Genomic DNA, 15,464 nt, shown 5'->3' with positions numbered 1-15,464 from the left:
ATCCAAAAATTTCCGAGGTATGGGAAGGAGTATTCTCCTCTCACACTTCTCCCTCCCCGACACTTTCCTGAATATATATTTTTCCTAACGTTTTCAAGTAGAAAAAAAATATCGGATATTTCACCAAATGGATGCAACAGCTCTGTGAATTTCTAGTCCGAAAATACGAAATTTTCCCTCGTGTGGGAGCAGGCAACCCTATAACCGCGCACTTCTATGATTGTATATCTTTTTGTTCCTTTTTTGATGGAAACGAAAATTTAATATTTCACCAATAGGGTGCATCAGATCAAGGAGCTCGTAGCTCCTTGATCAGATGTCTGAATATCAGGTCTGAAAATGCAAAATCTCCTTCATGTTGGGGGGGGGGGGGGAGGGGGAGGGGACTCCCCCCCCCCCTTCCACACCCTTCCATAATCATATTGCCCATTTCCCTGAATACTACTTTATATCCAATTTCCTACTCTTTGATGGAAATAATTCAATATCTTACCAAACGTTTGCACTATGTATTTCACTTTCGAGTAAAAACAAGAAAGAAAAAAGGTCCCTCGTGTGGTAGAGGAGTATCCATCCTCCATGTACCAGTAACTTTGCTTTTCAAAGAATTGTTTTTACTTCTCAAGTGATAGCTGACAGTTTCAAGTGGAACTCACCTCATGGTAGACATCAAATGCATTGGTAATGAAAAGGGGCTAGCGCTAAATTTTCATCTCATGTGCTTAAGGTGACGAAAATAGACCATGTGGTAAACAGATATTGCCTTCTAGTAGGCTTTCTGTTTAGCAACAAATCTGTTGGTGAAATATTTCTCTCGTAACAAGGACACACTCCTTGAGGTTAACATGCAAATGCTTTTATTCGTATACTTTACACATAAGGACTATATTTTAAATAAAAAGAATCTTATAAAATATATTGACATTTATTTACATAATTGTGAGATAAAATTGTGACATTTTGCACCCCATTTTCCATATTAGGAAGAGCTCGAGCGTTAAAATCAGTACATGCGTGCGTCTAAATCTCTTAATATGTATTTTATTGAGTTATTCATGTTTCGAAACTTGTAAAGACACTTAAATTGTGTATTGGGTTCTCTAGTTGAAAGGTTATAAGAATTTCAGGAAATGGTGGCCATTTTGGTTGCCATATTGGATTACGGTACTTGTGTGCGTCAACATCTCTTAATATGTATTTTATTGAGTTCTTCATCCTTCAAAACATATCTAGACACTTAGATTTTGTATTTAGATTACCTGGCTGAAAAGCTATAACAATTTCAGAAAACGGCGGCCATTTTGGACGCCATCTTGGATTTCGGTACTTGCGTGCATCAAAATCTCTTGATATGTGTTTCATTGAGTTCTTCATGCTTCAAAACATATAGTTAGACATTTAAATTTCGTATTGGGTTACCTGACTGAAAAGCTATAAGAATTTCAGAAAATGACGGCCATTTTGGACGCCATCTTGGATTTCGGTACTTGCGTGCATCAACATCTCTTGATATGTGTTTTATCGAGTTCTTCATGCTTCAAAACATATATTTAGACATTTAAATTTTGTATTTGGGTTCTCTGGTTGAAAAGTTATAAGAACTTTTGGAAATGGCGGCCATTTTGGACGCCATCTTGGATTGCGGAAAACGCTCAAAGAGGATTCATGAGGACTTTTAGTATGTTATTCTAGACATTTTTCTGGACCTATCCTGAAAAAATCAGCTTGTTACCAAAAATGTCCAGGTTTAGGCCTTTTTTGACCTAATGCTCTTGGACTATTGCGGATGATCAATAAAGAGCAAACAGCTCAACAGATCCGGTTCAGATGCACAGACTGTCTTCAAGTTTTTTTAAAATGTTTTGTGTCTCAAAGACGTGAGATAAAGAGTGAACTGATGTAAAGAAAAACCAGAAAACATACACACACACACACGTTGATATACTCAGCAGTATAAACCGACTCCAGCTGAAATTAAAAGAGTTGATGTCATTACTTTTGTGCGCTTGCGTGTGTGTGTGTGTGTGTGTGTGTGTGTGTGTGTGTGTGTGTGTGTGTGTGATATTTATTGTAAAAGATGAAGACTTATTTTGGTTGGGAAGGTTAGGGTTGATTGGCCTTTAACTATTTCATTCTTGACTTGTGTAACATATTTTTCTAATGTACCATATGTTTTCTTTTAAATGGAATATTATTTTGTTTTTGTTTTTTTATTGTTCCATATTCCACATTTCGACAAATACATAAAACATAAACATCACAATACAAAAGCCTGGATGAATTGTCACGTACAGCTTATAAGACAATAAAACATGTGAAATATGAGGAATCTACATAGAAGCATTGCTTGTAGGGTGTAGATTCCCAGATGCGGATGTGAGATTATTTCTTACTTGGGTATGTAATTAAAGGAATGACAATTTCTGAATTGGAGAAATATAAACGCCAAAAAGTAAAAAGAAAAAGAAAAAAGAAAACAATGAAAACAATGTCCGCGGCACAGACTTCTTGAGTGTTGCGTGATCACCCGAGCGAGGTACAAGTCAGATGCAGTGTACAATAGCAGAGATACCAAATGTGTACAAAGGGAGTTCAGGAGATAATACAGAAATCGCGAGCGCGGCACATGTTACATAATCGATAATGTCAGTAATGTGAAGTATGATCAGAGAATATCGAGGAGGATTGAAGAATAGCTATAGATATGAATTCAGAAAAACTAGTTTAAGTTTATGTTTAAATGAATAAAAAGACTGAGATTGGATTATTTCTCTATCCAACTCATTCCAAAATTTAGGTCCTGTAGTGGTTATTGTTTTTAAAGCAGATACGGTTCGTACAGGAGAAAGATGAAAAGAATCTTTTTGTCTAGTAGGGTAAGAATGAACTTCAGTATTTTTGACAAACATCGAAGAAAACACATCAGGGAGACCACCTGAGTTTAATTGATACATAAATGACCCGATATTAAAATGATATAAATCCTGGATCTTAAGTGTTCTACTGGAAAAGAATAAGACATTAGTGTGTTCGAAAAATGTGGCGAAGTTAATTATCCGTATAGCTCTTTTCTGTATCAATAATAAAGAATTAAGTCTAGTTGTACAGCAGTTTCCCCATGCCAGGATTCCATAACCTATATAAGGCAAAAATAGAGTAGAATACAATGAATGCAGAACATGTTTAGGAAAAAACTGTTTTAACTTATACATAACACCTACATTTTTGGATAATAATTTACGCAAAGAATCAACATGAACTTTCCATGTCAACTTACAATCAATATAGAGACCAAGGAATTTTATATATTCCACCTGGTTCAATTCTACGTCATTTACAACCAACTTACCCGGTAAAATATTGATTATATTGCTAAAAACCATAAATTTTGTCTTGATCAAATTCAATGACAATTTATTAGCCTGAATCCACTTAGATACTGATTTTAATTCAGTATTTACGGTATTCAGTAGAACATGAGGGTTTCGATTTGAATAAAAAATACTGGTGTCATCGGCAAAAAGTAGAAAATAGAGCAGAGAGGACGAACTGCGAAAGTCATTCATATAAAGAATAAACAATAAAGGACCTAAAAGGGATCCTTGCGGTACCCCACAAGTTATAGGCTGTGAACTGGACACATGACCATTCAAACTAACAAATTGAGTTCTTCCAGTAAGGTAACTTCTAAACCACTCCAAGGCCCTCCCACGAATCCCATAGTTATGATTATGATGCAACAAATTGAAAGGGAATATGATTACATACGTCAATATTTTATTGTTGTGAGTATTGACTAGTTGCATTGATTATAACTGATTTAGTGTCGTCGATGTTGAAGACAGAGATTATTGCAGTATATGTTAGAAATAAAATCATTTTTGTTGGTGAATTATATATTTGTATTACATTTGTTATGATATACCCAGATTGGATTAATTCGTGTATGATTTGGAAGAAATCAATAAACATCAAGAAAAAAACCAAAATAAATGTTTGCTTATCTGCATAATGACAAAATTTGATAAGCCCTTCCTTTAAATCTTGCAGAGTAAAAACGAAGGCAATTACCTTCTCAACTGACGTCAGGAAAAAAGGCACAATAAAGAAGTAGCCATATTATACGCATGAAACGTCCGGCAAGTCCACTGATCTCTATAAACAAGTTTCCATAGAGATCAGTGGGTGAATCCCTCGAGATGCTGTTCCCGGCGTTGACAATTTGCATATTGACATTGATACGCGGAGTTAGGTTACAGAAATGCAATTGTTCTGAGTTAATATGCGATGCAGCGTTTGACATGCTTGCACTAAATTTAGTGGAAATGCTTATTTTGGGCTTTTTCAAAATAAAAGAAATGTAACAGATAGATATGTATCTGGCATTAGAATCTGAAGAATGAAAGTCATTTTTGTTGAACACGCATTCGAAGGGAGGAAATGGGGAGGGGGGGCGGTTTTGCATCCTAAGAACTGAAGTTCAACGATCTGGTGCACACTTTAGGAGAAATATATGAGAAATTTTCAATAAGAAATTAAGACGATATGTCATTTATTTTCAATTACTTTATTTCTTCACGTTGCATTAATTTTCAAGATATAGTTGCATAGTGATTTTCCATTCATACTGATCAACTTACTTGTGTAATAGTAACTACCGAGTGGGGGAAGGGGATGCCCCTCCCGCAGTACTCGTAAAGGAGCTCTTGCATATTTACAATTGAACTCTAAATTCATGACGCATAAATATACATATAAACAGCTTTAATTTCTAAAATTTTCTCCACATGATCATCACTGTAGAGTGTCTGAGGTTTCAAAACCCTAGCACAGGAGGGCAGTATGTAAAGCGCTTATTTGCAGACCAAGATCGTTAGAAAACTTTCCGAGGAATTACCATAACAGAGCAACCGTTAAATTGACATTTACTGACGCAGACGACCGGGCATAGCAACACGCGTGGATGGGAGGATGGTGGATTCCGCTCACATGCGTTAGATTTCGGGAGGTCAGTTGACACACAAGCTCCTTGCTTGACAACAACTCCACATGGCAAGCAGGAGTAAGAAAAGGCAGACGACACGATACGTCACGGCAGATATCGCTTGATCGAGAATCGTGTGCGCACATCGATTACGCACTCATTGCACGGTATACTGACAAGGGTGAGCTAGCGGGCTTGCTCGTCGAGTTTCACCGCAAGTTGTGAGAGAACTCGAAAATTTCTTTCACCGAGTGACATTCGTGCATTAACGTCACTTGGCTCGTATACTGGAAAGGAGAGCGCGCTCATTTAATACCTTGAATCAGGTTCATCGCAACGGTGCAGCTGTAATTTCAGTGAAATGACCGAAAACGCAAGCCACACTCCCATCATCTTGACGAGTTATTTCTCGCCCGAACTCCCGGCGACGTCTATATCAGCTGCCGATGTGGATGCCAGCAGCACCACGCTGTTTCATCTCGGTCCGTCACTCAACTCGCCCCAAAATGGTTCCAATTATGATACCGTAACTGCAGGACTAGTAAGTTCTGGAACGACACAGGGTAATTCTGAGGACTTCTGTGTGTTAGGGGTCTCATTTTGGTCCCAAGTCGTGCTCACAGTGATATATTCTCTCACTATTGCCTTTTCGGTAACTGGCAATGCCATGGTCATTTTGATTCTTGGGTTCACTGCCCGACTGCGCACGGACCTGAACAATTTCTTGATTAACCTTGCTGCTGCAGACCTTCTCGCGGCAATTTTCTGCATGCCGTTCACCTTCGTCTACATAATGAAAGAAAACTGGATTTTTGGAAGTGCAACCTGCCCGATTGTGTTATTTCTTCAACAGGCAAGTTTCACATGAGTGAGTGTGTGTGTGTGAGCGAAAATGTGCGTGTGTTCAGAACTGTTCTTCAAATAAGATAAGTGGTATTGATTGTTCTGATATGTATCTGCTTAGAGATATATTCAGTTGCAAGATGATAAGGTTTTTTTTTTGTTTCTAATACATTGATAACTTACTACACAGATTTAAACAACAACAACAATAACAAAAAACCACAACAACAACAACAACAACGAAATGTTCAAAGCTCGAGCCCGAATTGGTATACAAAAATGTCAACAAAATCATTTGCATTTCCAAACGCTTCACTACCCTATTGACAAACTCAGTTGACTGGTTCAAGAGCTAAGAATAGAATTGGGCGTTTCATACATTTTTCTCCTCCAGTGTAAACGTGGTCTTGTTGTATTGATTGTTGTAAATTATTCTTTTTCTTTATAATCAAGCATTGTCACAGTTTTTTGTTTGAAATAGAATTACATTGACTGGATTAAATAAACACGCTTCTTGATATTTTGAAGGCTAGAGTGTTATCTGCACAATAGGTCTTGCCTCATTAACATTTGCGATGTGTAAAGGAATGTTAGTTGTCACAAAGTAGGGAGTACTGGTCTCGTGGGATTTCTAGGGGAAAGGGGGCTTTCTATGAGGTCGCAGCTGCATTTTTACATAGTAAAAGTTGTGGACGGGACTCTTTTCTCCACTTCGAGTGTGCTGAATCAAAAAATAAAAATCCCGTTTCCGAGCGATATTAACGGATCTTGACCTTCTAATCGGCACAAATGAAATGCTATCGAATCACCAAAAATTGGCAGTTCTTGAGATATTTTCTAGTAAATCTGTAGAATCCAGCTGAAAATAGCCATTGATTCAAATGTTTGATACATAGAATGGAATTGAATGTGTAATGGATAAACATTCCTGAGGTTGATATAGAGTACCGAAGTGTTGATGTCACAGTCTTTTGTTATAGCTTGGATTGGAACCAGGTGCGAACATGGTAACAAACAATAGTTTTCACAGACATGGCCAGGTGAGGTTGTTTAGAGCCGGTTTCCATGGCGATGAATGGCTATGACATCATACTTTGGTATAAAATGCAAATTAATGCCAAGCATATTTTGGATAAAAAAACATCCTCTAATAATTGGCTGAATGAGCTTCACGTGATTATAGGTATTTTCAGCTATGTCAGAATGTTGGCATGTTTGACACTCAATAAAGTACTATTTGCAAAATGGCGTCACTTCTATGACGACAATTTGCAGATAGATTGCTACGCTGTATTTGCAAAATGATGTCACAAATCAATTCTGAAATGGTGCCCAGCTTTCTACCGTCACTCTGTGAAATGTAATTTTTTTTTACAAAACAATGTGACATCTCAAAACAATTCTGACATAGCGCTCTAAGTAACGTCACGCTGTAAAATGTAATAATAATAATAAAAATAACTAATGTGACGCCACAAAGCCATTTTGACGTTGTGCACTGCTCGCATCGTCACTGTAAAATGTTTCAATTTCTAACAAAACGATTGTGACGTCAAAAAGCAATTCTGACATTGCGCATTGCTTTGTACTATCACTCGGTGAAAAGTAACATTTTTTTAAACAAAACAATTGTCACATCACAAAGCAGTTCTGATTTCGTGCGCTGCTTCCTATGGTCGGTGTAGGGTCCCGTAACATCGCATCCACCACACGACTTCTCGCCTCACATTTGCCCATCTCCCCTTCTTTTGTTTAAATTCTAGACCCAAAATATAAAACAAATATACTTTGCCTAATTTAGAGGGTTTTTTTTTGTGGTTAATTCTATAGGCCTCGGTGCCGTCAAATGAACTATTCACGGAGGGGCGCAGCCCCGAAATGAATAGTTCTTTTGGAGTCACTTCTGCCCATATTTTTAAAGAGGAAACTCTCAAGGTAAAGTATATTTGTATAATATGCAGATAAATAACACCCATGCAGCACTGGACGCCTAAACTCCAGCATTTCCCCCATTTCCGTCTTTGTTTATTCACTTATTCATTTATTTATTTATTTTGTTCACGACAGGCAAATTTTAGCGCACAATTGCTTTCAGGGTAAGAAGAAATCACTTATCTATTCCGTAAAAGGAATATTTTAAGACACTAAGCGTTACAAAAACATTTCCCACTTTTGATCCTTAATAGTTCGAAAACTATACATCAGAAAACACTGTCATTGATATGAGTAACAGCTGAATAGCGTACAATTTAGTTGAAGGTGATTTGAATATGAAATCATAAATCAGTTTCATGAAATCTATGATTAATGTTAAAGTTAGGTTCCAGATTTTGGTCAAATTTTAACCCTCTGTCTGTCTGTACAAAACCTGAACTTTACATAGGAACTAGTGATGTGTATCAGTGAGTGTGTATTTACAATGATCCTGAACAATGGACGTGAATACCACCTGTTCAGAGCTCGCTGACCAGGCTTATGGTCTCGTGTTCCAGGGCACATGAATGCTTTATCAGTAATTCATGATGGATTGCCCTGGGCACTGCTAGACTAAGTTCATGGCAAAGGGTGAAATGCATGCACATGAAGAAAGTGATCACATGTTTCCATGTGCTTCCATACACTACATTTCAGGATGAATGAAGACTAGCAGTGATACCGTGAAATTCCTTGTGAATAAATAACAAGGATTCAAACCGTGGCCATTGTCCAGGACCATTGTCTTGGTGTCAACCACACACTCCCATACACACCCATACACCCTGTGCAAAGTTACAGTTTTGTACAGAAGGTTGAAAATAGAGCAAAATCTTAACTTAAGAATTACCTTTAATGAAGATAAAGCTTTAATGAAACTGATTTATGCTTTCATTTTTGAATTACCTCCAACAAAAATGTACACTGTTCACCTATTGCTCGTATCAATTACAGGGTTACTTGATAGTATGCACTTTTGAACTATTAAGGATGAAAAGTGGGAATTTTTGTAACACCTACAGTGTAGAATATGAAAGTCGCGTGCAGGCTGTGTGAGGTTCTTGCTTATTATGAAATGCAGTCTTTTACATAACACTGTAACTTATGTCATTTTATTCTGATTAAAGTTTTGCAATCTTTGCATCTTTGCATCTTTGCAATTCAAATGTGTGTTTGTGTGTGTGTGTGGGGGGGGGGGGATGTACACACCATCCCCTGACATTGTACGGTACTTGTCCTCACCCCAACGTTCACGCACAACCATATTCATACACATCACACACGTACACTTATTGAAAGCTGGAAAGCAGACAATACTGCGGTACTTCTCCTCATCACCAGGATGGCCATGAATAACGTAGTATAATAGCAAGGAGGTTCAAGAGAATGGAGTCACAACTGTCTTATTTCCTTTGATCCCATGTTTGATGCCGCCACTGGAAAATATTTGAAGCATGTGCCAAACTGGATCTGCCGCGCAGATAGGAATACAATTGACAATTGAGAATTGCATTATCACCAGCCACTTTCTAAAGAAGATATTAAATTATGTCTTTGTGATTGTAATTACTTTTCGCCATCCCTACTTATAAAAGATAGGTGATATATCATAATGGTAGAGACACGGGGATGCGCGAATAGAAATTGCGCAAAAAATGATGAAATAAAAATGAAATTACTCGACTCGCCATGCCCGGCCGCTAAGCTGATATATTTATTGATTAAGACTTATACTTATAAGATTATTCCACCTCAGTTCTATTTGTCGGAATTAAGTGGAAAAGTGATAAAACCGGCTTTCCAAGAGGATACAGTTTTAAACACTTTCACATGATACAGCTCTGATTTGGGTCTAGGAACACTACCCCCTGGAAAACCACCCTCCGGATAACTGCCACTGGGATATTTACCCCCCAGGAAAAATTCCCCCTAGGGCAACTACCCGCCGGACAACTACCCCCTAGGGCAATTACCCTCCAGGGCAATTACCCCCTAGGACAACTACCCCCGGACAACTACCCTCCTAGGGCAATCACCCTCTGGGCGATTCCCCCTTAGGACAACTACCCCACGGATAACCACCCCCAGGATGACTACCCCTGGATAACTACCCCCAGGATAACTACCCCCCAGATAACTACCCCATGGATAACTACCCCCGGATAATTATACACCCTGGATAACTACCCCCGGATAACTACCCCCCGGATACCCACCCCCTGGATAACCACCTCCGGATAACTACCCCCTTGATAGTTATCCCGCGGATGACTACCCCCAGATAGCGCTATCAAATAATACATTATTACAACAACAAAAGCAGTGAATTCAAATACAAATACAACTTAAACAATCACTGAATATTAATATGCCCCACTCTGACCTGATGGTGTTAGCTCATCCAGCAAAACTGGTGAATGGATTTGTGTTCTCCCAGAAAAACAAATGTGTTATTATAGTACCACGGCAACACATTTTCCAACGATGATCAAAGATATGTTCAGCTCATTTAGAATTGATTATCCTCACCAAAATCTCAATGCAGAAACCTGACCAGTGGAGTGAGCAAAACGCTGGTGATATTTTTTTTTTTCTTAAAATACTGTTTCCGTGACAACACATTGTCTAACACCCACAAATGAAAGTTGCACTACAATCGGGATAACTACTACCCGCATTAGTATCCCTGGTATAACAACTACTACCCGATAATTAGTATTACCCTGGGGAATTACCACTGCAATCTTCAACTTTCTCAGTGCAATTACCCTCCAGGGCAATCCCAGGGCTAGCCCCGAGCAACTTACCTCCAGGGCTATTCCCCATAGGGCAACTATTTCCCCCCTTCCCCGACAACACCCCCCGGATAAATACCACCAGGACAATTTCAATTACCCACGAGATAAACATCAACCGGGTGATTACTCCCAAAAGAGCTCTCCCACCAATCTTGATAGCCTACAACTACCTCCGGATATCAAACTTCTTACCCTCCAGGCCAATTCACCAGGACAATTCCCCATCATGCATCCCCGAACCCACGACCCAAGACAACTACTCAGAGGCAGTTCTGCCTGGGATGAAAGGTCATGGAGTAGCCGCAATATCCCATTATTATGTCTAGTTATAGGCCCACATGATTATATTACATTTATTTCATAAATTAATGAATACATTACTGTATCTATTTTGACAATGCTTATCACTGCCCCCGATGTGTCTAGGAGAATTTCGATGCGATTTTCTGTTTATTCATTTCAGTATTGCCCTGCTGCATCATTTTGCATTAACCATTATAGATTATAGCTAACACAGAACATTATTTCAATTTAAAATTGCCCTTTTCTAAAATTAGGCCCTAAACAATCACCTCTCCGCCAATTAATTTTGCCAGAAGAAAATTACCCCTCCCTTTTTTATTTTCCAACATCGTTTGTTATTTCAGTCGAAAAACTCATATTCTGTGAACAGCGAAAAATAACGGGTATCAACGAAGTCTTAGCAATCACAGTGATTGATTCTTCGTTTCTTTTTAATGATTTCGGTATTCCCGAGCCGCATCCGAGCCGATAATACATTAACCATCTGTGTTTTTCTCTTGTCCCTTTGCTTGCTTGCTTTGCGGCCGTGCTGGTCATCAAAAGGCTACTGCTCAGAGATCCCCATTTCTGCATTCAGTCTAGGAATGCAATAGTGAAAAGCTTGCTTGCTTTACAAATGATAATGATGATAATGATAATAATAATGATAATAGTAATAATGATAATAATAATAATGATAATAATAATAATAACAATCATAATAACAATGATGGTGGCTATACTTGCACAGGGCGCAGGTCCACTTTTTTATGCTCATGGCGTTTCAAAAAAATGAAAATGAATGACATACATGTTTAAACATGAAAACAGAGAAGAAAATGACAAGCAACAAACAACCACATACCAGATAAAGAATGCAATCGTTCCGAACATTATAGCTTGCAGTTATCGTCCTCAGTGTGAGAGGAACAGATATGTTTTAAGTTTGGATTTAGATATTTTGTAGATGACAGTTGCCTCATCTGAATAGGTAGGTGATTCCACAATTCTGGTCCTATAACGGAGAAAGCACAATCACCCCATCCATGTTTTCCTCTGGATTTTTGGAGTAACAACACATTTGACGGTGAACGTAGACTTCGTGTCGGATTGTATTCGGAAACAGACAGACAGAGTCGGTATACGGGGAAAAGGGCATAAACCGAATGGTATACTAATAACGAGATCTTTAAAATGATTTTTTTTTTTTGAAACGACAGTAAGCCGATGTAAGGAACGGATGATTGGTGATATGGAATAAAAACTTAGTATAGTAAAAGTTAACAACCGGGCGGTAGAGTTTTGCAACCGTTGACGTTTTGTGACATCTTTTTGGAAGATTACACAATAGCGAATTCGAAAAACCCAACCGAGAAGAAGGCAAAGCATGATCAAGCATATCAGCCGTGGGCGTAAATCCCCCCTGAAAAGGAGGAGGGTGGGGGGGGGGGGGGATGGCCTGTACAATCATCCCCCTGAAATTTGAGAAAAAATGGAGGAAGCAGAAATGTGATTGTATCAATTTTGGCATATTGCATGACGTTCGTACACCCGCCTTCAGACAGGTAACAGAGCTGAACAGTATTCTATCTTGTAGGATAATGTATACATAATTTTCTCAAGCGCTCGCTCGCTTCGCTCGCTCGCGAAGAAAGTAATATCGACATAAGGTATGGTCCAGACGTTGACAACGCCAATAGTATAGGCCTACATGAAAACATGCTATGATGCGAGCAACTCTGGAGCATCTGCAAATTATATACGAAAACACACAGTAACAAAAACCATACCGCTATAATTGAACCCCCCCCCCCTCCATTTCCTGAATCATCCCTGAAACGATGATGACTCTGATGACTCAGTCAGGATACATCTCGAGTATGGGCATACCCATGGCAGGGATGATCAGGGGGGTCGAATCTATCGGGGGGGGGGGGGGGGGGCAAAGGGGCATTTGCCCCGCCCCTACGGAATTGTTGGGGCAGACAAATCATTTGTCCCCAAGCAATTCCCGAGATGAGGACAAATCTCGAACTTTCTTTATGGAAAATTGTCCAAATACCGCCAGAACTATGCACCGGATCGTTGAATAATTGCAGTCATAAACATGCAAAAGCTCCACTACTGGGTCCCTTTCGATAGACTTTGTACACTTTTGAGATCGACGTATTTCCTTATATTTTATCAAAGAGTGTGCAGCATATCGTTCACTGACAAAAGCTCCCTCATATGCAGAGGCGTCGATGGGGGGGGGGGGGGGGTGGTTCCCCCAGAGAAATGTTGGGGACAAAGCATTTTGCTCCTCCTCGTAACTCCCGAGATGTGGATATGTTCTTACTTTTTTTATAGAACTGTCTAAATATTTCACCCAAAGATGGCTGAATTTCAATTCTGAAAATACGAAATCTCCCTCGCGTAAGAAGGGGATAGGTCTAAGCCATTCCATACCCTCTCCGTTCAGTCCTTTCTACTTAATACACTTTATTCCAGATTGACAGATTGTAAATGTTTCATCTTAAGTGTGCACCAGGTCTGTTACTTCAGTTTAAAAAAATGCAAAAGTTCCGTGGGTGGGAGGAGATATCTATAGATACTTTCAATGAACAGAGGGCTCCCCCCCCCCAAAAAAAAATATATATATATATTTATGAATATATAGTATACACTTCTGGGATTGATATTTTCCCAGATTACATCATAAATGTGTTTACGAGATATGTTCATCTGAATTCTAAAAATGCACAAGCACCCTCGTGTGCAGGGGTGTCGACTCTTAAGGACCGGGGGGGGGGGGGGGGGAGGAGGGGCAAACATATCTTTTTGATCCCCAATGATTCCCGAAATGAGGAAAATTTTCTTTCGTTTTTTGATAGCAAACTGTCCAAATATCTTATCCAAAGTGTGCACCAGATTGCAGAATGTCAATTCTGAAAATGAAAAAAAAAAACAACAACCCACAAATATATGTATGTATGTATGTATGTATGTATATATATATATATATATATATATATATATATATATCGCGTGGGAGGGGGATACACCCTCCCCCTTTCGGTCAATTTCCATTTTTTTTTTCCTTTTTAGATTGACAGATTCCCAAATGTTTAATCTTAAGTGTGCACCAGGTCTGTCACTTCAGTTACAAAAAAGAACACAGAAGATCCACCACGGGTGGGAGGGGATATCTTCTTTCATTCGACCCTTTCCCCGCTTTGTTTCCCATTAAAAACTTTAGTATACTTTAGGGATTGACAGCTTTCCGAATTCTCCATCAAAATTTTTCATTTGTATTTGTACTAGTATTCTAAGAATGCAAAAGCCCACTCGTATGCAGGGACGTCGATCCTGATAAACATGTCATTTTGTCCCCCAATAATTCCCGAAATGATGAAAATTTTCTTGCGTTTTGTCCAGATATCTTATCCAAAGTGTCACCAGATTGCTGAATTTCAATGAAATGAAATGCAAAATCTCTCGTGCTTGGAAGGGAAAAGGCTGATCAATAATAATCTACATCAAAATATTCTGCTACCGTAAGCAAGCGGGACTGTTTCAAGTCGATAAAACAAGCAAAAACATGCATCAAATTGCACCATTTACAACATCACAATGCAAAAAATTCTCACCGTGGGAAGGGAACATCCCCCTCCCACATCCTCCCCTCCTTCGCTTGCTCAGCTCGCTCGGGTTCGGTGGCTTTCATGATATTAAGTGTAAAAATTAATACAAGAAGTTTGTTTTAATGATACCATTTTATAGCCAAATTGTTTTATAAGAATCGACATCAAATATATTGCTACCTTAAATAAGTGAAACTGTTTCAAGTCGACAAAACGCGCAAGAACTTGCATCAAATAATTGCATCATGTACAACATCAAAATGCAACAAGTTCTCACTATGAAAGGGGGACACCCCCTCCCCTCCGCTCGCTCGGGCTCGGTCGCGTTCATGATATTCAGTGTAATAATCAATACAGGGAGTTTACTAAATCATATAATTTTATAGGCAAAATTGTTCCGAAATAATCTACATCGAAATGTTCTGCTACCTTAAAGGTCCTGTTTATCTGTGGGAACAGTCATTTAAAAACAAATCAAGATATGACATTTAATGCATATGTGTAGGTCTGTTGTACCACAAAACATCCTATCATATAAAATTATCCCGATAAAGCCTAAAATATAAGGAGATATCTGTATTTTTTCTCAATAAATCGTAACTGTAGACGGTGTAGTTCTGGAAATATTTTTATTATAACTGTTGTTCACATTTTGGATATTTAACAATACTTAACATCGATTTTACCGTTTCAGATATTTACAGTGGTTGTTTCTATCCCCAACTCACATTTTAGAACTATTTTACATCATTACTGCTGGCTTTTTGTTTCCACACCCCCCCCCCTCCGCTCGGTCGCTCCGCTTCGTCGCACACATATCCCAACTCCAAGTCCCTCCCCCCACCCACCATCATTAAAACGGAACGATGCCGGTGGGATGATTGCTTTATTGACTTAAATCAAGAAAATTGAAAAATATAGCTGCAGGAAAATATCTATTCTAATTATTACATAATTTCA

This window comes from Diadema antillarum, unplaced genomic scaffold, assembly GCF_040938485.1.
Source record: "Diadema antillarum isolate AM-2024a unplaced genomic scaffold, OU_Dant_1.0 scf00000129, whole genome shotgun sequence".
Lineage (NCBI taxonomy): Eukaryota > Metazoa > Echinodermata > Echinoidea > Diadematoida > Diadematidae > Diadema > Diadema antillarum.
This window is presented reverse-complemented; position numbering follows the sequence as displayed.